The 23,665-nt window shown below is 44.2% G+C and overlaps 11 non-coding genes and 1 pseudogene across 11 annotated transcripts; all 12 read left to right on the plus strand.

Moving 5' to 3' along the window:
* Nucleotides 1-69: 69 nt before the first annotated feature.
* Nucleotides 70-260, plus strand: LOC120984947. Its single transcript, XR_005775438.1, has one exon. It is a non-coding gene; the product is annotated as a U2 spliceosomal RNA (small nuclear RNA).
* Nucleotides 261-1,291: 1,031 nt separating this feature from the next.
* On the plus strand, nt 1,292-1,482 carry LOC120984965. The gene has a single exon (XR_005775450.1). It is a non-coding gene; the product is annotated as a U2 spliceosomal RNA (small nuclear RNA).
* Nucleotides 1,483-2,511: 1,029 nt separating this feature from the next.
* LOC120984976 lies at nt 2,512-2,702 on the plus strand. Its single transcript, XR_005775461.1, has one exon. It is a non-coding gene; the product is annotated as a U2 spliceosomal RNA (small nuclear RNA).
* Nucleotides 2,703-3,732: 1,030 nt separating this feature from the next.
* LOC120984988 lies at nt 3,733-3,923 on the plus strand. The gene has a single exon (XR_005775472.1). It is a non-coding gene; the product is annotated as a U2 spliceosomal RNA (small nuclear RNA).
* A 1,031-nt stretch (nt 3,924-4,954) lies between these two features.
* Nucleotides 4,955-5,145, plus strand: LOC120985000. Its single transcript, XR_005775483.1, has one exon. It is a non-coding gene; the product is annotated as a U2 spliceosomal RNA (small nuclear RNA).
* A 1,030-nt stretch (nt 5,146-6,175) lies between these two features.
* LOC120984953 lies at nt 6,176-6,366 on the plus strand. The gene has a single exon (XR_005775440.1). It is a non-coding gene; the product is annotated as a U2 spliceosomal RNA (small nuclear RNA).
* Nucleotides 6,367-7,396: 1,030 nt separating this feature from the next.
* Nucleotides 7,397-7,587, plus strand: LOC120985003. Its single transcript, XR_005775487.1, has one exon. It is a non-coding gene; the product is annotated as a U2 spliceosomal RNA (small nuclear RNA).
* Nucleotides 7,588-8,617: 1,030 nt separating this feature from the next.
* LOC120984956 lies at nt 8,618-8,808 on the plus strand. Its single transcript, XR_005775441.1, has one exon. It is a non-coding gene; the product is annotated as a U2 spliceosomal RNA (small nuclear RNA).
* Nucleotides 8,809-9,838: 1,030 nt separating this feature from the next.
* On the plus strand, nt 9,839-10,029 carry LOC120984957. Its single transcript, XR_005775442.1, has one exon. It is a non-coding gene; the product is annotated as a U2 spliceosomal RNA (small nuclear RNA).
* Nucleotides 10,030-11,060: 1,031 nt separating this feature from the next.
* LOC120984958 lies at nt 11,061-11,251 on the plus strand. Its single transcript, XR_005775443.1, has one exon. It is a non-coding gene; the product is annotated as a U2 spliceosomal RNA (small nuclear RNA).
* Nucleotides 11,252-12,281: 1,030 nt separating this feature from the next.
* On the plus strand, nt 12,282-12,472 carry LOC120984959. The gene has a single exon (XR_005775444.1). It is a non-coding gene; the product is annotated as a U2 spliceosomal RNA (small nuclear RNA).
* A 6,012-nt stretch (nt 12,473-18,484) lies between these two features.
* LOC120984949 lies at nt 18,485-18,692 on the plus strand (annotated as a pseudogene).
* The last annotated feature ends 4,973 nt before the right edge of the window (nt 18,693-23,665 follow it).

The following is a 23,665-nucleotide window of genomic DNA, read 5'->3' on the forward strand; positions in this document are numbered from 1 at the left end:
TAGTCTATTGCCTTCATTAGTGCTCTGCATTGGGGACCATCGGCCTGTACTGCGAACCCTTTTCAGGTTATCGCTTCTCGGCCTTTTGGCTAAGATCAAGTGTAGTATCTGTTCTTATCAGTTTAATATCTGATACGTCCCCTATCTGGGGACCATATATTAAATGGATTTTTCGAACAGGGAGATGGAAAAAGAGCTTGCTCTGTCCACTCCACGCATTGACCTGGTATTGCAGTACCTCCAGGACCGGTGCACCCCTTCTAATCCAGTATGAAAAAACAGAATGAAATTGAAATGGATTGCAAGCATCATCCTTCCAGCCAAGCAAGTGGAAAGTTGTGTGTGTCGTGCCTCCTTCAGCTTCTCCTCTGTCTGCCCAGTCAGTGCAGTGTTGCTTTTTGCATATAATACCTGCATCTAGTCTGTCAATCTCCTAATTGCATCAGCTGTCGGTTGTTTCCAGCACCAAGCAACCCATTCAGCCCCAGTGTCGTCACACACACCCTGGATCCAATTAAGACTGATGATTGGTTAATTGGCTTATCACCTGAATGAATTGTTTGGACCTCCCCTCCTCCACGTTTGATTTGGGCCTGTTGTGCACACCTCGGAGGGTTGCTGAGTCGTCTCTGGCAGGCAATTGACCCTTTTTTGTATCAAGTTGGCTGGATGTAACCATTTAGCTTTTGCAGTGCTTCAATAAATGAGTAAAGTTTGCCTGTGTCTCCCTCTTGTGGATCTTTTGAACTGGATTACTTAGTGGCTAAAAAGTAGCCCAGCACTTCCTATGCAGCTGGACCTACCTTGTCTGTTCAATGGACGGAACACTGCGCGTGTCACAAGAGCCTTGTCAGGTCAAGAGGTCAAAGAGGTCAAGTAAGGTCAGCTATTGGATGACATCACAAGGGCCCTGATGGAACACTCAACAATGGTGCCGTGACATCACAATCAACAATGGTTATCCTTTTTTTTTTTTTTTTTTTTTTCCTTTCACTCACTACTATTCCTATCATGCTTTCTGCTTGGCGTGCTTTGGCACCGCACCAGGAATTTCGTGCGAAGAAAAGGCGTGTCCAAAAGTCGCGTGTGGGCGGAGCTATGCAGATAGCAAACACGAAAAGAAGCATGCTGGTGTGACTTCTGTGCGTAGGACGCGCGTGAACGTTTTCCCCGGTTTGTGAGAGAAAGAAGCCTCCCGGACTGTGTATTGGGCTGGGGACAGTAGTCTATTGCCTTCATTAGTGCTCTGCATTGGGGACCATCGGCCTGTACTGCGAACCCTTTTCAGGTTATCGCTTCTCGGCCTTTTGGCTAAGATCAAGTGTAGTATCTGTTCTTATCAGTTTAATATCTGATACGTCCCCTATCTGGGGACCATATATTAAATGGATTTTTCGAACAGGGAGATGGAAAAAGAGCTTGCTCTGTCCACTCCACGCATTGACCTGGTATTGCAGTACCTCCAGGACCGGTGCACCCCTTCTAATCCAGTATGAAAAAACAGAATGAAATTGAAATGGATTGCAAGCATCATCCTTCCAGCCAAGCAAGTGGAAAGTTGTGTGTGTCGTGCCTCCTTCAGCTTCTCCTCTGTCTGCCCAGTCAGTGCAGTGTTGCTTTTTGCATATAATACCTGCATCTAGTCTGTCAATCTCCTAATTGCATCAGCTGTCGGTTGTTTCCAGCACCAAGCAACCCATTCAGCCCCAGTGTCGTCACACACACCCTGGATCCAATTAAGACTGATGATTGGTTAATTGGCTTATCACCTGAATGAATTGTTTGGACCTCCCCTCCTCCACGTTTGATTTGGGCCTGTTGTGCACACCTCGGAGGGTTGCTGAGTCGTCTCTGGCAGGCAATTGACCCTTTTTTGTATCAAGTTGGCTGGATGTAACCATTTAGCTTTTGCAGTGCTTCAATAAATGAGTAAAGTTTGCCTGTGTCTCCCTCTTGTGGATCTTTTGAACTGGATTACTTAGTGGCTAAAAAGTAGCCCAGCACTTCCTATGCAGCTGGACCTACCTTGTCTGTTCAATGGACGGAACACTGCGCGTGTCACAAGAGCCTTGTCAGGTCAAGAGGTCAAAGAGGTCAAGTAAGGTCAGCTATTGGATGACATCACAAGGGCCCTGATGGAACACTCAACAATGGTGCCGTGACATCACAATCAACAATGGTTATCCTTTTTTTTTTTTTTTTTTTTCCTTTCACTCACTACTATTCCTATCATGCTTTCTGCTTGGCGTGCTTTGGCACCGCACCAGGAATTTCGTGCGAAGAAAAGGCGTGTCCAAAAGTCGCGTGTGGGCGGAGCTATGCAGATAGCAAACACGAAAAGAAGCATGCTGGTGTGACTTCTGTGCGTAGGACGCGCGTGAACGTTTTCCCCGGTTTGTGAGAGAAAGAAGCCTCCCGGACTGTGTATTGGGCTGGGGACAGTAGTCTATTGCCTTCATTAGTGCTCTGCATTGGGGACCATCGGCCTGTACTGCGAACCCTTTTCAGGTTATCGCTTCTCGGCCTTTTGGCTAAGATCAAGTGTAGTATCTGTTCTTATCAGTTTAATATCTGATACGTCCCCTATCTGGGGACCATATATTAAATGGATTTTTCGAACAGGGAGATGGAAAAAGAGCTTGCTCTGTCCACTCCACGCATTGACCTGGTATTGCAGTACCTCCAGGACCGGTGCACCCCTTCTAATCCAGTATGAAAAAACAGAATGAAATTGAAATGGATTGCAAGCATCATCCTTCCAGCCAAGCAAGTGGAAAGTTGTGTGTGTCGTGCCTCCTTCAGCTTCTCCTCTGTCTGCCCAGTCAGTGCAGTGTTGCTTTTTGCATATAATACCTGCATCTAGTCTGTCAATCTCCTAATTGCATCAGCTGTCGGTTGTTTCCAGCACCAAGCAACCCATTCAGCCCCAGTGTCGTCACACACACCCTGGATCCAATTAAGACTGATGATTGGTTAATTGGCTTATCACCTGAATGAATTGTTTGGACCTCCCCTCCTCCACGTTTGATTTGGGCCTGTTGTGCACACCTCGGAGGGTTGCTGAGTCGTCTCTGGCAGGCAATTGACCCTTTTTTGTATCAAGTTGGCTGGATGTAACCATTTAGCTTTTGCAGTGCTTCAATAAATGAGTAAAGTTTGCCTGTGTCTCCCTCTTGTGGATCTTTTGAACTGGATTACTTAGTGGCTAAAAAGTAGCCCAGCACTTCCTATGCAGCTGGACCTACCTTGTCTGTTCAATGGACGGAACACTGCGCGTGTCACAAGAGCCTTGTCAGGTCAAGAGGTCAAAGAGGTCAAGTAAGGTCAGCTATTGGATGACATCACAAGGGCCCTGATGGAACACTCAACAATGGTGCCGTGACATCACAATCAACAATGGTTATCCTTTTTTTTTTTTTTTTTTTTTCCTTTCACTCACTACTATTCCTATCATGCTTTCTGCTTGGCGTGCTTTGGCACCGCACCAGGAATTTCGTGCGAAGAAAAGGCGTGTCCAAAAGTCGCGTGTGGGCGGAGCTATGCAGATAGCAAACACGAAAAGAAGCATGCTGGTGTGACTTCTGTGCGTAGGACGCGCGTGAACGTTTTCCCCGGTTTGTGAGAGAAAGAAGCCTCCCGGACTGTGTATTGGGCTGGGGACAGTAGTCTATTGCCTTCATTAGTGCTCTGCATTGGGGACCATCGGCCTGTACTGCGAACCCTTTTCAGGTTATCGCTTCTCGGCCTTTTGGCTAAGATCAAGTGTAGTATCTGTTCTTATCAGTTTAATATCTGATACGTCCCCTATCTGGGGACCATATATTAAATGGATTTTTCGAACAGGGAGATGGAAAAAGAGCTTGCTCTGTCCACTCCACGCATTGACCTGGTATTGCAGTACCTCCAGGACCGGTGCACCCCTTCTAATCCAGTATGAAAAAACAGAATGAAATTGAAATGGATTGCAAGCATCATCCTTCCAGCCAAGCAAGTGGAAAGTTGTGTGTGTCGTGCCTCCTTCAGCTTCTCCTCTGTCTGCCCAGTCAGTGCAGTGTTGCTTTTTGCATATAATACCTGCATCTAGTCTGTCAATCTCCTAATTGCATCAGCTGTCGGTTGTTTCCAGCACCAAGCAACCCATTCAGCCCCAGTGTCGTCACACACACCCTGGATCCAATTAAGACTGATGATTGGTTAATTGGCTTATCACCTGAATGAATTGTTTGGACCTCCCCTCCTCCACGTTTGATTTGGGCCTGTTGTGCACACCTCGGAGGGTTGCTGAGTCGTCTCTGGCAGGCAATTGACCCTTTTTTGTATCAAGTTGGCTGGATGTAACCATTTAGCTTTTGCAGTGCTTCAATAAATGAGTAAAGTTTGCCTGTGTCTCCCTCTTGTGGATCTTTTGAACTGGATTACTTAGTGGCTAAAAAGTAGCCCAGCACTTCCTATGCAGCTGGACCTACCTTGTCTGTTCAATGGACGGAACACTGCGCGTGTCACAAGAGCCTTGTCAGGTCAAGAGGTCAAAGAGGTCAAGTAAGGTCAGCTATTGGATGACATCACAAGGGCCCTGATGGAACACTCAACAATGGTGCCGTGACATCACAATCAACAATGGTTATCCTTTTTTTTTTTTTTTTTTTTTTCCTTTCACTCACTACTATTCCTATCATGCTTTCTGCTTGGCGTGCTTTGGCACCGCACCAGGAATTTCGTGCGAAGAAAAGGCGTGTCCAAAAGTCGCGTGTGGGCGGAGCTATGCAGATAGCAAACACGAAAAGAAGCATGCTGGTGTGACTTCTGTGCGTAGGACGCGCGTGAACGTTTTCCCCGGTTTGTGAGAGAAAGAAGCCTCCCGGACTGTGTATTGGGCTGGGGACAGTAGTCTATTGCCTTCATTAGTGCTCTGCATTGGGGACCATCGGCCTGTACTGCGAACCCTTTTCAGGTTATCGCTTCTCGGCCTTTTGGCTAAGATCAAGTGTAGTATCTGTTCTTATCAGTTTAATATCTGATACGTCCCCTATCTGGGGACCATATATTAAATGGATTTTTCGAACAGGGAGATGGAAAAAGAGCTTGCTCTGTCCACTCCACGCATTGACCTGGTATTGCAGTACCTCCAGGACCGGTGCACCCCTTCTAATCCAGTATGAAAAAACAGAATGAAATTGAAATGGATTGCAAGCATCATCCTTCCAGCCAAGCAAGTGGAAAGTTGTGTGTGTCGTGCCTCCTTCAGCTTCTCCTCTGTCTGCCCAGTCAGTGCAGTGTTGCTTTTTGCATATAATACCTGCATCTAGTCTGTCAATCTCCTAATTGCATCAGCTGTCGGTTGTTTCCAGCACCAAGCAACCCATTCAGCCCCAGTGTCGTCACACACACCCTGGATCCAATTAAGACTGATGATTGGTTAATTGGCTTATCACCTGAATGAATTGTTTGGACCTCCCCTCCTCCACGTTTGATTTGGGCCTGTTGTGCACACCTCGGAGGGTTGCTGAGTCGTCTCTGGCAGGCAATTGACCCTTTTTTGTATCAAGTTGGCTGGATGTAACCATTTAGCTTTTGCAGTGCTTCAATAAATGAGTAAAGTTTGCCTGTGTCTCCCTCTTGTGGATCTTTTGAACTGGATTACTTAGTGGCTAAAAAGTAGCCCAGCACTTCCTATGCAGCTGGACCTACCTTGTCTGTTCAATGGACGGAACACTGCGCGTGTCACAAGAGCCTTGTCAGGTCAAGAGGTCAAAGAGGTCAAGTAAGGTCAGCTATTGGATGACATCACAAGGGCCCTGATGGAACACTCAACAATGGTGCCGTGACATCACAATCAACAATGGTTATCCTTTTTTTTTTTTTTTTTTTTTCCTTTCACTCACTACTATTCCTATCATGCTTTCTGCTTGGCGTGCTTTGGCACCGCACCAGGAATTTCGTGCGAAGAAAAGGCGTGTCCAAAAGTCGCGTGTGGGCGGAGCTATGCAGATAGCAAACACGAAAAGAAGCATGCTGGTGTGACTTCTGTGCGTAGGACGCGCGTGAACGTTTTCCCCGGTTTGTGAGAGAAAGAAGCCTCCCGGACTGTGTATTGGGCTGGGGACAGTAGTCTATTGCCTTCATTAGTGCTCTGCATTGGGGACCATCGGCCTGTACTGCGAACCCTTTTCAGGTTATCGCTTCTCGGCCTTTTGGCTAAGATCAAGTGTAGTATCTGTTCTTATCAGTTTAATATCTGATACGTCCCCTATCTGGGGACCATATATTAAATGGATTTTTCGAACAGGGAGATGGAAAAAGAGCTTGCTCTGTCCACTCCACGCATTGACCTGGTATTGCAGTACCTCCAGGACCGGTGCACCCCTTCTAATCCAGTATGAAAAAACAGAATGAAATTGAAATGGATTGCAAGCATCATCCTTCCAGCCAAGCAAGTGGAAAGTTGTGTGTGTCGTGCCTCCTTCAGCTTCTCCTCTGTCTGCCCAGTCAGTGCAGTGTTGCTTTTTGCATATAATACCTGCATCTAGTCTGTCAATCTCCTAATTGCATCAGCTGTCGGTTGTTTCCAGCACCAAGCAACCCATTCAGCCCCAGTGTCGTCACACACACCCTGGATCCAATTAAGACTGATGATTGGTTAATTGGCTTATCACCTGAATGAATTGTTTGGACCTCCCCTCCTCCACGTTTGATTTGGGCCTGTTGTGCACACCTCGGAGGGTTGCTGAGTCGTCTCTGGCAGGCAATTGACCCTTTTTTGTATCAAGTTGGCTGGATGTAACCATTTAGCTTTTGCAGTGCTTCAATAAATGAGTAAAGTTTGCCTGTGTCTCCCTCTTGTGGATCTTTTGAACTGGATTACTTAGTGGCTAAAAAGTAGCCCAGCACTTCCTATGCAGCTGGACCTACCTTGTCTGTTCAATGGACGGAACACTGCGCGTGTCACAAGAGCCTTGTCAGGTCAAGAGGTCAAAGAGGTCAAGTAAGGTCAGCTATTGGATGACATCACAAGGGCCCTGATGGAACACTCAACAATGGTGCCGTGACATCACAATCAACAATGGTTATCCTTTTTTTTTTTTTTTTTTTTTCCTTTCACTCACTACTATTCCTATCATGCTTTCTGCTTGGCGTGCTTTGGCACCGCACCAGGAATTTCGTGCGAAGAAAAGGCGTGTCCAAAAGTCGCGTGTGGGCGGAGCTATGCAGATAGCAAACACGAAAAGAAGCATGCTGGTGTGACTTCTGTGCGTAGGACGCGCGTGAACGTTTTCCCCGGTTTGTGAGAGAAAGAAGCCTCCCGGACTGTGTATTGGGCTGGGGACAGTAGTCTATTGCCTTCATTAGTGCTCTGCATTGGGGACCATCGGCCTGTACTGCGAACCCTTTTCAGGTTATCGCTTCTCGGCCTTTTGGCTAAGATCAAGTGTAGTATCTGTTCTTATCAGTTTAATATCTGATACGTCCCCTATCTGGGGACCATATATTAAATGGATTTTTCGAACAGGGAGATGGAAAAAGAGCTTGCTCTGTCCACTCCACGCATTGACCTGGTATTGCAGTACCTCCAGGACCGGTGCACCACTTCTAATCCAGTATGAAAAAACAGAATGAAATTGAAATGGATTGCAAGCATCATCCTTCCAGCCAAGCAAGTGGAAAGTTGTGTGTGTCGTGCCTCCTTCAGCTTCTCCTCTGTCTGCCCAGTCAGTGCAGTGTTGCTTTTTGCATATAATACCTGCATCTAGTCTGTCAATCTCCTAATTGCATCAGCTGTCGGTTGTTTCCAGCACCAAGCAACCAATTCAGCCCCAGTGTCGTCACACACACCCTGGATCCAATTAAGACTGATGATTGGTTAATTGGCTTATCACCTGAATGAATTGTTTGGACCTCCCCTCCTCCACGTTTGATTTGGGCCTGTTGTGCACACCTCGGAGGGTTGCTGAGTCGTCTCTGGCAGGCAATTGACCCTTTTTTGTATCAAGTTGGCTGGATGTAACCATTTAGCTTTTGCAGTGCTTCAATAAATGAGTAAAGTTTGCCTGTGTCTCCCTCTTGTGGATCTTTTGAACTGGATTACTTAGTGGCTAAAAAGTAGCCCAGCACTTCCTATGCAGCTGGACCTACCTTGTCTGTTCAATGGACGGAACACTGCGCGTGTCACAAGAGCCTTGTCAGGTCAAGAGGTCAAAGAGGTCAAGTAAGGTCAGCTATTGGATGACATCACAAGGGCCCTGATGGAACACTCAACAATGGTGCCGTGACATCACAATCAACAATGGTTATCCTTTTTTTTTTTTTTTTTTTTTCCTTTCACTCACTACTATTCCTATCATGCTTTCTGCTTGGCGTGCTTTGGCACCGCACCAGGAATTTCGTGCGAAGAAAAGGCGTGTCCAAAAGTCGCGTGTGGGCGGAGCTATGCAGATAGCAAACACGAAAAGAAGCATGCTGGTGTGACTTCTGTGCGTAGGACGCGCGTGAACGTTTTCCCCGGTTTGTGAGAGAAAGAAGCCTCCCGGACTGTGTATTGGGCTGGGGACAGTAGTCTATTGCCTTCATTAGTGCTCTGCATTGGGGACCATCGGCCTGTACTGCGAACCCTTTTCAGGTTATCGCTTCTCGGCCTTTTGGCTAAGATCAAGTGTAGTATCTGTTCTTATCAGTTTAATATCTGATACGTCCCCTATCTGGGGACCATATATTAAATGGATTTTTCGAACAGGGAGATGGAAAAAGAGCTTGCTCTGTCCACTCCACGCATTGACCTGGTATTGCAGTACCTCCAGGACCGGTGCACCCCTTCTAATCCAGTATGAAAAAACAGAATGAAATTGAAATGGATTGCAAGCATCATCCTTCCAGCCAAGCAAGTGGAAAGTTGTGTGTGTCGTGCCTCCTTCAGCTTCTCCTCTGTCTGCCCAGTCAGTGCAGTGTTGCTTTTTGCATATAATACCTGCATCTAGTCTGTCAATCTCCTAATTGCATCAGCTGTCGGTTGTTTCCAGCACCAAGCAACCCATTCAGCCCCAGTGTCGTCACACACACCCTGGATCCAATTAAGACTGATGATTGGTTAATTGGCTTATCACCTGAATGAATTGTTTGGACCTCCCCTCCTCCACGTTTGATTTGGGCCTGTTGTGCACACCTCGGAGGGTTGCTGAGTCGTCTCTGGCAGGCAATTGACCCTTTTTTGTATCAAGTTGGCTGGATGTAACCATTTAGCTTTTGCAGTGCTTCAATAAATGAGTAAAGTTTGCCTGTGTCTCCCTCTTGTGGATCTTTTGAACTGGATTACTTAGTGGCTAAAAAGTAGCCCAGCACTTCCTATGCAGCTGGACCTACCTTGTCTGTTCAATGGACGGAACACTGCGCGTGTCACAAGAGCCTTGTCAGGTCAAGAGGTCAAAGAGGTCAAGTAAGGTCAGCTATTGGATGACATCACAAGGGCCCTGATGGAACACTCAACAATGGTGCCGTGACATCACAATCAACAATGGTTATCCTTTTTTTTTTTTTTTTTTTTTCCTTTCACTCACTACTATTCCTATCATGCTTTCTGCTTGGCGTGCTTTGGCACCGCACCAGGAATTTCGTGCGAAGAAAAGGCGTGTCCAAAAGTCGCGTGTGGGCGGAGCTATGCAGATAGCAAACACGAAAAGAAGCATGCTGGTGTGACTTCTGTGCGTAGGACGCGCGTGAACGTTTTCCCCGGTTTGTGAGAGAAAGAAGCCTCCCGGACTGTGTATTGGGCTGGGGACAGTAGTCTATTGCCTTCATTAGTGCTCTGCATTGGGGACCATCGGCCTGTACTGCGAACCCTTTTCAGGTTATCGCTTCTCGGCCTTTTGGCTAAGATCAAGTGTAGTATCTGTTCTTATCAGTTTAATATCTGATACGTCCCCTATCTGGGGACCATATATTAAATGGATTTTTCGAACAGGGAGATGGAAAAAGAGCTTGCTCTGTCCACTCCACGCATTGACCTGGTATTGCAGTACCTCCAGGACCGGTGCACCCCTTCTAATCCAGTATGAAAAAACAGAATGAAATTGAAATGGATTGCAAGCATCATCCTTCCAGCCAAGCAAGTGGAAAGTTGTGTGTGTCGTGCCTCCTTCAGCTTCTCCTCTGTCTGCCCAGTCAGTGCAGTGTTGCTTTTTGCATATAATACCTGCATCTAGTCTGTCAATCTCCTAATTGCATCAGCTGTCGGTTGTTTCCAGCACCAAGCAACCCATTCAGCCCCAGTGTCGTCACACACACCCTGGATCCAATTAAGACTGATGATTGGTTAATTGGCTTATCACCTGAATGAATTGTTTGGACCTCCCCTCCTCCACGTTTGATTTGGGCCTGTTGTGCACACCTCGGAGGGTTGCTGAGTCGTCTCTGGCAGGCAATTGACCCTTTTTTGTATCAAGTTGGCTGGATGTAACCATTTAGCTTTTGCAGTGCTTCAATAAATGAGTAAAGTTTGCCTGTGTCTCCCTCTTGTGGATCTTTTGAACTGGATTACTTAGTGGCTAAAAAGTAGCCCAGCACTTCCTATGCAGCTGGACCTACCTTGTCTGTTCAATGGACGGAACACTGCGCGTGTCACAAGAGCCTTGTCAGGTCAAGAGGTCAAAGAGGTCAAGTAAGGTCAGCTATTGGATGACATCACAAGGGCCCTGATGGAACACTCAACAATGGTGCCGTGACATCACAATCAACAATGGTTATCCTTTTTTTTTTTTTTTTTTTTTTCCTTTCACTCACTACTATTCCTATCATGCTTTCTGCTTGGCGTGCTTTGGCACCGCACCAGGAATTTCGTGCGAAGAAAAGGCGTGTCCAAAAGTCGCGTGTGGGCGGAGCTATGCAGATAGCAAACACGAAAAGAAGCATGCTGGTGTGACTTCTGTGCGTAGGACGCGCGTGAACGTTTTCCCCGGTTTGTGAGAGAAAGAAGCCTCCCGGACTGTGTATTGGGCTGGGGACAGTAGTCTATTGCCTTCATTAGTGCTCTGCATTGGGGACCATCGGCCTGTACTGCGAACCCTTTTCAGGTTATCGCTTCTCGGCCTTTTGGCTAAGATCAAGTGTAGTATCTGTTCTTATCAGTTTAATATCTGATACGTCCCCTATCTGGGGACCATATATTAAATGGATTTTTCGAACAGGGAGATGGAAAAAGAGCTTGCTCTGTCCACTCCACGCATTGACCTGGTATTGCAGTACCTCCAGGACCGGTGCACCCCTTCTAATCCAGTATGAAAAAACAGAATGAAATTGAAATGGATTGCAAGCATCATCCTTCCAGCCAAGCAAGTGGAAAGTTGTGTGTGTCGTGCCTCCTTCAGCTTCTCCTCTGTCTGCCCAGTCAGTGCAGTGTTGCTTTTTGCATATAATACCTGCATCTAGTCTGTCAATCTCCTAATTGCATCAGCTGTCGGTTGTTTCCAGCACCAAGCAACCCATTCAGCCCCAGTGTCGTCACACACACCCTGGATCCAATTAAGACTGATGATTGGTTAATTGGCTTATCACCTGAATGAATTGTTTGGACCTCCCCTCCTCCACGTTTGATTTGGGCCTGTTGTGCACACCTCGGAGGGTTGCTGAGTCGTCTCTGGCAGGCAATTGACCCTTTTTTGTATCAAGTTGGCTGGATGTAACCATTTAGCTTTTGCAGTGCTTCAATAAATGAGTAAAGTTTGCCTGTGTCTCCCTCTTGTGGATCTTTTGAACTGGATTACTTAGTGGCTAAAAAGTAGCCCAGCACTTCCTATGCAGCTGGACCTACCTTGTCTGTTCAATGGACGGAACACTGCGCGTGTCACAAGAGCCTTGTCAGGTCAAGAGGTCAAAGAGGTCAAGTAAGGTCAGCTATTGGATGACATCACAAGGGCCCTGATGGAACACTCAACAATGGTGCCGTGACATCACAATCAACAATGGTTATCCTTTTTTTTTTTTTTTTTTTTTCCTTTCACTCACTACTATTCCTATCATGCTTTCTGCTTGGCGTGCTTTGGCACCGCACCAGGAATTTCGTGCGAAGAAAAGGCGTGTCCAAAAGTCGCGTGTGGGCGGAGCTATGCAGATAGCAAACACGAAAAGAAGCATGCTGGTGTGACTTCTGTGCGTAGGACGCGCGTGAACGTTTTCCCCGGTTTGTGAGAGAAAGAAGCCTCCCGGACTGTGTATTGGGCTGGGGACAGTAGTCTATTGCCTTCATTAGTGCTCTGCATTGGGGACCATCGGCCTGTACTGCGAACCCTTTTCAGGTTATCGCTTCTCGGCCTTTTGGCTAAGATCAAGTGTAGTATCTGTTCTTATCAGTTTAATATCTGATACGTCCCCTATCTGGGGACCATATATTAAATGGATTTTTCGAACAGGGAGATGGAAAAAGAGCTTGCTCTGTCCACTCCACGCATTGACCTGGTATTGCAGTACCTCCAGGACCGGTGCACCCCTTCTAATCCAGTATGAAAAAACAGAATGAAATTGAAATGGATTGCAAGCATCATCCTTCCAGCCAAGCAAGTGGAAAGTTGTGTGTGTCGTGCCTCCTTCAGCTTCTCCTCTGTCTGCCCAGTCAGTGCAGTGTTGCTTTTTGCATATAATACCTGCATCTAGTCTGTCAATCTCCTAATTGCATCAGCTGTCGGTTGTTTCCAGCACCAAGCAACCCATTCAGCCCAGTGTCGTCACACACCCTGGATCCAATTAAGACTGATGATTGGTTAATTGGCTTATCACCTGAATGAATTGTTTGGACCTCCCCTCCTCCACGTTTGATTTGGGCCTGTTGTGCACACCTCGGAGGGTTGCTGAGTCGTCTCTGGCAGGCAATTGACCCTTTTTTGTATCAAGTTGGCTGGATGTAACCATTTAGCTTTTGCAGTGCTTCAATAAATGAGTAAAGTTTGCCTGTGTCTCCCTCTTGTGGATCTTTTGAACTGGATTACTTAGTGGCTAAAAAGTAGCCCAGCACTTCCTATGCAGCTGGACCTACCTTGTCTGTTCAATGGACGGAACACTGCGCGTGTCACAAGAGCCTTGTCAGGTCAAGAGGTCAAAGAGGTCAAGTAAGGTCAGCTATTGGATGACATCACAAGGGCCCTGATGGAACACTCAACAATGGTGCCGTGACATCACAATCAACAATGGTTATCCTTTTTTTTTTTTTTTTTTTTTTTTCCTTTCACTCACTACTATTCCTATCATGCTTTCTGCTTGGCGTGCTTTGGCACCGCACCAGGAATTTCGTGCGAAGAAAAGGCGTGTCCAAAAGTCGCGTGTGGGCGGAGCTATGCAGATAGCAAACACGAAAAGAAGCATGCTGGTGTGACTTCTGTGCGTAGGACGCGCGTGAACGTTTTCCCCGGTTTGTGAGAGAAAGAAGCCTCCCGGACTGTGTATTGGGCTGGGGACAGTAGTCTATTGCCTTCATTAGTGCTCTGCATTGGGGACCATCGGCCTGTACTGCGAACCCTTTTCAGGTTATCGCTTCTCGGCCTTTTGGCAAGATCATGGTCTTGTTGAGAGGGATCCGTACCAAGCTCTTGGCCCTGCAGCATCGCCACATGGCTTAAGCTGCTCGCTGCTATAAGGAGAAGGTGGGATAACCAAGAAGGCGATCAAGACGGAGAAAGATGGGCGTGAAAATCGATTACGCCGGGACCGGAGACTTCCGGGTCAGGAACGCGTTTGGAATTTGTGTCGAGGAAGCGAAGAAAGAAAAATTTACAGATGAACATCTTGTCAAAGAGGTACTGTTTAAAACTCTACATGTCAGTATGGCGGATATTTTGTGCTTACAAGATCGAATTGGTGGAAGGCGCACTCTTGTCCTTAACATCTATAGGAGCCTGTCATAATTTATATTTGTTTTTGGAGAGGAATAAGGACAATCCAGAACTAGATGGCTTGACGTTCACGGTGTTGTACAATAGAGACATTCACTTGGTCGTGTTTATGTACAACCCATACGTCGATACGGATGATATTTTTTTGTTCTATCTAAATACTGCGAAAAAGTCGTTTACGCCCATAAGGTTATGGGTAGCCATGGTTTGTGGACTGGCAAACACAAGTATTTTGTGCGTTTCCGCCCTGATCCTCTGAGCCCAGGGGGTATGAGTCATCCTCCCCAAAGTTTTGTTATTGGCAGAGATAGAGGCCTCATTTTCTTTCAAGACGCTCCAAGTTATTGCCGAAAATGCAAGTTGTATGGGCATGTACAAGAGAATTGTCAGCAAACCTCCTTCGTCTGCTCGAAGTGTCATAAAGATGGGCATATCGCAAAGGATTGTAAAAATGCAATTATCTGTAATCTCTGTGAAGAAGCGGGGCATACCTTTAAAGAGTGTCCTTCACGTGGCTATAGAGCTAAGCCAAAAAGAACGTATGCTGATGTTGCAAGGGCAAGGGCTGCAGGGCCATCTCGGATCCCAGATCAGCCGCCTCAAACTCCTGTGCAGTTATCCCAGAATGCAGTTCAGGCGTCTCAAATGGCAGTTCAATCACAGACTGATATACATCAGAGTGGAAGTGTGCAGCAAGCTACTCCTATTGTTTCCCCTGTGGGGAGTAGAGAAAATGTGGAGATGGACATTTCTCAGGTGGAGGAAGATTTTCCCCAAATATTTGGTCTTCAGTCGGATCTTCAGGGAGAAGGAGAGGTGGTCTCTCCCTTAGCTAAATCGCCAGTGCCCGGGTGGGATGAGATGGAGGACCCACAGGAGGATGAGAGAGGTGAACAAGGAGATTTTGTATCTACCAGTGACTTCATAACACCCACTACGAGATCAGCGGAGGAAACGCTGAGCTCAGTTGTAAAGAAACCCCGCTTATTACCGCCTCAGTACAGTGGAGTAGAACAGAGTCCGATAAGGCAGGAGGCGTATCCTGCTGCTTGCATTCCGGACAACAGTGCTTTTTTGGACGAGTCAAAGGCCAGGGACTTTTGCTCAGGAGGTCAACCTCCCGACGGAATCGGATAAGGAAGCAGTGGGGTACTGGTAACTATGTCAGAAATAAGATCTTGCAATGGGGGGAAAAGCTGAATTCATGTCTTATCCTGAATGTGAGGGTACTGAAATCAAGAGCTAGACGAACTGCAGTTTTTGATTATATCAAAAAACAAAATCCGGATATCGCATGTCTTCAAGAGTGCGGTATCTCAGAACCCGTCTGTGCTAATGAGTGGCCACATGGGAACTCAATTTGGTCAGGTTCTTGTATAAATAAGAATGATGGTGTGGGGATAGTTTTATGTCATAGAGATCTTGTTTTTGAAAGCTACACGGTGGTGGAGGTGGGGAGGTGCATTATGGCGATGATTAAGTACAAGGGGTGGCGGGTTAGGATTATTAACGTTTATTGTCCTACCGGGAAAAAAGAACGTCTAGAGTTACTAGACAAATTGAATTTTTTTCTGGTAGGTAGAGTGCCGACAATTTTATTGGGTGATTTCAATTGCACTATAGAAGGTGATAAGATGGATGTGACAGGGAATAGATTGCACAAAATTGTTTCTGATTTTTCTTTAACTGATTCTGCATTGATGTTAGGTAAACCACCACCTGCTACCTTTAAAGCAGATAGGGGTGATTTTTTTTCTAGGATTGATTTTGTTTTTCTTTCCAAAAATTTATTTTGTAGGAAAATGTCATACCTTGATGTTATTTTTTCTGATCACATGTGCTTGTCTGTTTGGGTGGAAGGAGATGAGGAGATTACATATGGTAGAGGTGTGTGGAAACTGAATATGGGTCTGTTAGAGGATGAGATGGTGATGAGAGTGTTTAAGTACCAGTATGAAGATGGAAATTGAGAAAGGATGATTTTGTGAATGTATTGTGTTGGTGGGATTGGATGAAATCAAGAATAAAACTTTTTTTCAAGAAATGGGGGTATAAGAGGGCGAGGAAGATGAGGAATGAATACAATGAATTAAATAGGAGAGCTGAGTGGTTGTGGAAATTGAGTGCAATGGGTGTAGATGTGAAGATTTGTTGGAAGTTGTTAAAAGGGAAAAGAAAGTGTTTATGGAGAGAAAGGGTAAAGAGATTATTTTTAGGGCGAAAGTTGATATGATTGAGAAGAATGAAAAATGTTCTAGGTTTTTTTTCAAAAAGGTGTGTGATAAAAAGGAAGATATGTTGGAAGTGGTTGATAGCAAGGGAGTGTGTGTTAGGGGTAAAAGTGTGATTGGGGCAGTGGAAGAGTTCTATGGAAATTTGTATGGTTTGAAGTGGATTGATAGGAATCTTATGATGGAGGTTATGAATGTTTTGGATGAAAAATTAAATGTAGAAAGTCAGAGTTTGGTGTGTGAGGATATTTCTACAGAAGAAATAAAGAAGATTGTGTGGAGTTGTAAAAAAAATAAAACACCGGGTAAGGATGGTATTCCGATTGAGTTGTATGTGAGAGCATGGGACTGGATGGGAAATGATTTTTTGGAGGTATGTAGGTATATGTGGGAAAATGGTGTAATAGGGGAGTCGATGAAAGAAGGCGTGGTAGTTCTGATATTTAAAAAGGGTGACAAAAATAAACTCGAGAATTGGAGACCAATAACTTTATTAAATGCTGATTATAAGGTATTTGGTAAATTGTTGGCTAATCGGATGCGTGGTGTGATTGATAAGGTTGTGAATGAAGATCAAGTTTGTGCTGTGCCTGGGAGAAGTATGAATGAAAATTTAGCTTCTATTGAGAGATTTGATTGGAGATTGCATGAGTAGAAAGCAGAAATGCATGTTACTAGCGATAGACTTTGAGAAAGCATTTGACAGAGTGGCACACTGTTTTATGTTTGCAGTTCTAGAGCGAATGGGTTTTCCAAAGAAGTTTGTGGACTGTGTGAAGAGTTTGTATAGTGGGGTGTCAAGTGAGTTTATGATAAATGGTTGGTTGAGTAAAAAGGTGAATGTATGGAGTGGTGTGAGACAAGGCTGCCCAATGTCTCCTGTGCTTTTCATTAGTGTGATTGAGGTATTAATGTGTTTAATAAGGAAGGATAAAGTTATGAGAGGTATGTTGATTCCGGGGAGTATGGGTAAATGTGTGAAAGTGTTAGGATACATGGATGACGTGGTGATTGTAAGTGATAACTATGGCTGCTATTAGGAGAGGAAGGTTATGGTTGGATATGTTTTGTGGTGCGTCTGCCTTTAAAATTAACTGGAATAAATGTGTGTTTAAATGTTTTGGGGATAGGAGTATTTGTCTGGAAGATGTTAAGAATGAGAATAATGAGGTGAAGGTGTTAGGTATTTTGTTTAATGATGATTTGAAAGGGAATGAGAGTTGGGATGAATGTGGGAGAAAGATTGAGAGGAAATTAAATTTCTGGAGGTTAAGAGATCTTTCACTCACAGGGAAAGTATTGATTATAAAAGCTGTTATTTTGCCAATTATCCTTTTTGTAGCAGGAGTATACCCTGCATGTTCAAAAAAAGTTGCGAAAGTTGAGAAACTGGTGTTTACGTTTCTTTGGGGAGGACGTATGGAGAAGCTGAAAAGAGAGTATGTGTATAAAAGAAGTGTGAATGGTGGTTTGGATTTCCCTAAGTTTGAAATTTTTCTTGGTTTGAATTATATTAAAAGTTTTGTGGTGTTGGTGGAGAAACAGAATAAGAGTGCATATATGGTAAGATACATGGCTGGATGGATGATGTATGGGTTGAAGTGGTGTGAAAGAGATGCTAGAGTGCCTGTGTCGTTTAAATGTCCAGTGTGGTATGAAGTGGTTGAAAGGTTTATTAGGAAATTTGATTTATTGGCTGTGAGAATGGAAGTGTTTAAAGATAAGAAAAAGGTGATGGCTAAATTTAGAGAAAATGAGGTTGCATGTGATATTGTAGGGTTAAGGTCGGATGTTGCATCAGTAGTGTGGAAGAAATGTTCAATAGTAGGCATATCAAATAGACAGAAAGATATTGTGTGGATGGGGTTGCAAAACATATTGCCTGTGCGTGAAGTCCAGAAAAAAAGGGATTTAATTAGGTCAGAAGTTTGTCCAAGAGATGGGTGCGGGGGATGTGAGTCTGTAAGACATTTATTTTGGGATTGTGGGTATGCAAATGATGTATGGAAAAGAGTGGGAGGTTTAGTTAAAGAGTTGACGGGTGTTGCGTATATGGACTGGAAAGTGGCGATGTTTGGTATTGGTGCGCGTGGTAGGATGAATACAAGGATTTTGTGGTATATAATGGTATGTGTTATGGAGAGTCTGTGGGATGTGAGGAATTTATTAGTGTTCAAGAAAGAAGTAGTGCCTGAGTGTGACTGTGTTAAGTTAGTTCTGTCTAGACTTTATGTAATTCATTTATGGGATAGACAGTATGGTGGAGGTATAGATTCAGAGGGAGTATGGAAGTTTAAAAAATGGAGATCGTTGATCAAGTATTGAATTAAGTTATGATGTATTGTGTTTGTTGTCTTTTGATGATGTGTTTTTTTTTCTTCTGTATATATGAATTTTGACTTTATTTGAAAATAAATAAAAAAAAAAAAAAAAAAAAAAAAAATCTGTTCTTATCAGTTTAATATCTGATACGTCCCCTATCTGGGGACCATATATTAAATGGATTTTTCGAACAGGGAGATGGAAAAAGAGCTTGCTCTGTCCACTCCACGCATTGACCTGGTATTGCAGTACCTCCAGGACCGGTGCACCCCTTCTAATCCAGTATGAAAAAACAGAATGAAATTGAAATGGATTGCAAGCATCATCCTTCCAGCCAAGCAAGTGGAAAGTTGTGTGTGTCGTGCCTCCTTCAGCTTCTCCTCTGTCTGCCCAGTCAGTGCAGTGTTGCTTTTTGCATATAATACCTGCATCTAGTCTGTCAATCTCCTAATTGCATCAGCTGTCGGTTGTTTCCAGCACCAAGCAACCCATTCAGCCCAGGTCGTCACACACACCCTGGATCCAATTAGACTGATGATTGGTTAATTGGCTTATCACCTGAATGAATTGTTTGGACCTCCCCTCCTCCACGTTTGATTTGGGCCTGTTGTGCACACCTCGGAGGGTTGCTGAGTCGTCTCTGGCAGGCAATTGACCCTTTTTTGTATCAAGTTGGCTGGATGTAACCATTTAGCTTTTGCAGTGCTTCAATAAATGAGTAAAGTTTGCCTGTGTCTCCCTCTTGTGGATCTTTTGAACTGGATTACTTAGTGGCTAAAAAGTAGCCCAGCACTTCCTATGCAGCTGGACCTACCTTGTCTGTTCAATGGACGGAACACTGCGCGTGTCACAAGAGCCTTGTCAGGTCAAGAGGTCAAAGAGGTCAAGTAAGGTCAGCTATTGGATGACATCACAAGGGCCCTGATGGAACACTCAACAATGGTGCCGTGACATCACAATCAACAATGGTTATCCTTTTTTTTTTTTTTTTTTTTTTCCTTTCACTCACTACTATTCCTATCATGCTTTCTGCTTGGCGTGCTTTGGCACCGCACCAGGAATTTCGTGCGAAGAAAAGGCGTGTCCAAAAGTCGCGTGTGGGCGGAGCTATGCAGATAGCAAACACGAAAAGAAGCATGCTGGTGTGACTTCTGTGCGTAGGACGCGCGTGAACGTTTTCCCCGGTTTGTGAGAGAAAGAAGCCTCCCGGACTGTGTATTGGGCTGGGGACAGTAGTCTATTGCCTTCATTAGTGCTCTGCATTGGGGACCATCGGCCTGTACTGCGAACCCTTTTCAGGTTATCGCTTCTCGGCCTTTTGGCTCGATCAAGTGTAGTAATACAGGAGATCGACCAAGAGGTGCTATCGGTACCCTAGCCCTCGGCCTGGGGGGATCGCCCAGGTTCATAGCCTGGGCTTAACCCCCCTGCTGCTATAGGGGGAAGGATTAGCCCGGTAGCAACGAGCGGAGGATCGTCTGGGTGAAAGCCCATTCCAGAAAACAAGATGGTGTATGCGGCCACCGTGCGCTATGCCGAGCGAGGAGAGCAGTTCATCAAAAATTCCATCCGTATTGACATCGAAGAAGATGAAGAAGTGAGGAGAAAGTTCCAGCTGGCTTACTTTGTGCGACATGTTTTAATCGGAATCCTGAAGGTGAAAAAGGAGAAGATCTTGGCGCTGCAGGACTCCTATGGGCGATATACCCTAACAATGGATAACGAGTTTGAATGCTACAACATCTACGAGCAGATAAAGAAAAATCTCTCTCATGAAGACTTGAAGGGATTATCCTTCATTATGCTTTCTCCTAGTGCTGAAATACAACTAGTGGTGCATATGAGCAACCCGCACATCCCAGTGGAAGACATAGCTCAATTCCTGCAACGCCTATGTAAGCAAGTCCGATACTCTCACAAAATACTGAACAGCGAAAAGTTATGGACGGGGAAGCATAAATTTTTTGTAAAACTAAAAGAAGATATGACTGGAGTGGGAGCGTTTGCGCATTTACCATCTAACTTTCTGATCGGTCGAGAAAGGGGAAGACTATACTACTCAGGAATGCCGGTCTTCTGCCGGAAATGCCTAGAGTTTGGACACACTGCAGACGGGTGTCCGCAAGAAGTTGCTACCTGTAAGAAATGTTTCCAGAAGGATCACGAAACAAAAAATTGTGACCAAGACATCGTTTGTAGCTTATGCGGAGTAGCCGGACATGGTTACAAAAAATGCCCGTTGAAAACCCCAACTCATAGGACATGGGCAGATGTGCTGAAGGCACAGCCCCCTTCAAAGCCAAGAGCGCCTACCCCAGCTGAAGTCTTTGAGAGACTGCAATCCGAAATGGAAATAACTGCAGAGCAAATTAATGATATTCCGGAGCAGAGAAAAGAAACTACATCAGTACAACAACCTAGTGAAGACGCTAATCCGTGTACTTCTGTGGAGATTCCAGAAGAATCAACCTCAAGTAGGGTGACGGTTGAAAGAAAGGAGAGATCCTCGACTTCAATTAAGGAACCCGAAGAGAAAGTTGGAGGAGCAGAAGAAATGGATACTGAGAGACAAAAAAAACGGAAAGCTGAGAAAGCTGATCAAGGAAGAGCTATAAAAAAATCTACTATGTTTGATTTACAATCAGAATTATTTCCAGTAGACATCACGTCATCAAATGAGGCAAATATAGAGTTCTCCATCTCTGAAGACCCTGTTGAAGAACTGATAGGCGCAATATCAGAATCGGATGAAGGGACTTGATGGAAAAAACAATCTCTGTTGCTTCCCTCAACGTGAGGAGCTTAAAGGGGCCAACCAGGAGGGCCGCCTTATTTTCATTTCTAGGAACGATTAAGAGTGACATTTTATTTTTACAAGAATGTGGGATTGAGTACTCCCAAGACTATAAAGACCTAAGAGATGCATGGACTTATGGGCCATCTATATGGTCAGGTAACAATGAAAATAAAGCAGCAGGTGTTGGAATTCTATTCAAGGGGAACAAGTGTCAAATTATCTCTTTACCCAAATAATTCCCGGGAGAGCACTCTTGGTCAAAATAAAAGTGGACGAAGGTGAAATAAAGTTGCTTAACGTATATGCCTCGCCGGATGTCCATGAGAGAGAAGAATTACTGGGAAACATCCAATATTTTCTAACAGGATCATCTCCAATTATTATAGCAGGAGACTTTAACTGTGTAAGGAAAGAAAGCGACAGAACTGGTGTAAAGAAAAGGAAAATAGACAAAACAATGAAACAATTGAATGACTTGATCATAGACTTTAAGTTGATAGATGTGTGGAATACAGTGAACAACGAAGACCCAGGCTATACATGGGGGAATTCGATGGTCCAGTCAAGGCTGGACTATATATTCATCGCTAGTGTATTTCAACCCGTGACCATGTCATTAAAAGAAAATATTTTCTCAGACCACAAAATGCTCCTTTCCCGAATCAAAATAACAGGAGAAGCAAAAGGTAAAGAAATGTGGAGACTAAATACTAACCTCTTAAAAGATGAAGAAATCATAAAAGAGTTCATACAAAACTACAAACTATGGTCTAGTTGGAAAAGAAGATTCTCCTCAATATTGGAATGGTGGGAGTTTACTAAAACTAAAGTGAAAAAGTTCTTCTTAAGAATGGGAATAAAGAAAGCGAAAGACAGACAAAAATGGTACAAAGATCTCAATACCAAGCTGCAAACATACTTGAAATTGAAAGATGCTGGTATAGACGTTACCGACGAAATAGAGAAGACAAAACAAAATATAAACAAAGCCATTGATTCGAAAGGGAAGGAAATTATTTTCAACGCAAAAGTAAAACATCTGGAGGAAAGTGAGAAATGCTCAAGATTCTTCTTCAAAAAAATAATGGAGCAAAAGAGTATCATCACAAGTATAGCAGGGAAAACTGAACAAGGAGAAATACTAAAAGAGGCTCAGCTGTTTTATCAGGATCTATTTAGTAGAAAAGAAATTGACGAAGCATTTGTTACTGATACATTGGAGGGCTTAGAGAATAAATTGGAGAAGAGAGACCATGATACCCTAGAAATAGAACTGACAATGGATGAACTACACAAAGCCATTAAAAGCTTTGCAAAAGGAAAAATGCCGGGAGCAGATGGACTACCAGTTGAATTTTATGAAACCTTCTGGAATATTCTAAAAGAAGACCTGCTGCAAATATTTAGGGAAGCCATGAAAGCTGATATTCTTCCGGAATCATGGAGAAGAGGAAAAGTAACGCTAATCTATAAAAAAGGAGCAAAAGATAATCTGGAAAACTGGAGGCCAATAACTCTACTAAGCGTGGACTATAAAATATTAGCCAAAATTATTGTAAATAGAGTAAAACACGTAATTGGCAAAGTAATCAACAAAGATCAAACTTGTGGGATTCCAGGCAGAAGTGTTAGTGAAAACCTGAATATCATTAAAGATTGCATCTGGTATCAAGGAGAAAGAAACCAAAATCTAGCAGTCCTGTCACTGGACTTTATGAAGGCCTACGATCGTGTTTCACATGAATTTTTGTGGAAGGTACTAAAACAAATGAATTTTCCATCAAGTATCATCAAGTTGATCTCCTTACTATATAAACAGGCCTACAGCCAAATAGCGATTAATGGATTTCTATCAGATAAAGTTTCCTTGCATTCCGGGGTAAAACAAGGGTGCCCTTTATCACCAATCCTGTTTGTATGCGTATTAGAACCTCTTCTGGCAGCATTAAGAAGAGACAAGATAATAAAAGGAGTGCCGATACCGGGAGGAAGTGGATTAGCTGTGAAAACAAAAGCATACATGGACGATGTCTCTATTTTTTGCACTACAACAGCATCACTTAGAAGAGCTCTACAGACTACTGAATTCTTTTGTCAAGCCTCAGGATTCAGAATGAACAGGCAAAAATGTGAGTGCCTTTTGATAGGTAAATGGACTGACGTGAACTTAACTGATATCAAAATACAACCAGAGCAAATGAAAATATTGGGAGTCATCTTTGGCAAAACAAATGATGGAAGTGAAAGCTGGGAATTAGCAAAAGAGAAAATAAAAAAGAAAATTGAGTTTTGGAAGCTTCGAAACCTAACAATAGAGGGGAAAAACTTAATAATTAAGGCCATAATAATCCCGATTATGCTATATCTGAGCCAAGTGTTTCTGCCAAAAGAAAACTGTGTCAAATACCTCCAAAGAATCTGCTTCCAGTTCATATGGAACTCAAAAATGG

This window comes from Bufo bufo, unplaced genomic scaffold (assembly GCF_905171765.1).
Source record: "Bufo bufo unplaced genomic scaffold, aBufBuf1.1, whole genome shotgun sequence".
NCBI classification, from domain to species: Eukaryota; Metazoa; Chordata; class Amphibia; order Anura; family Bufonidae; genus Bufo; species Bufo bufo.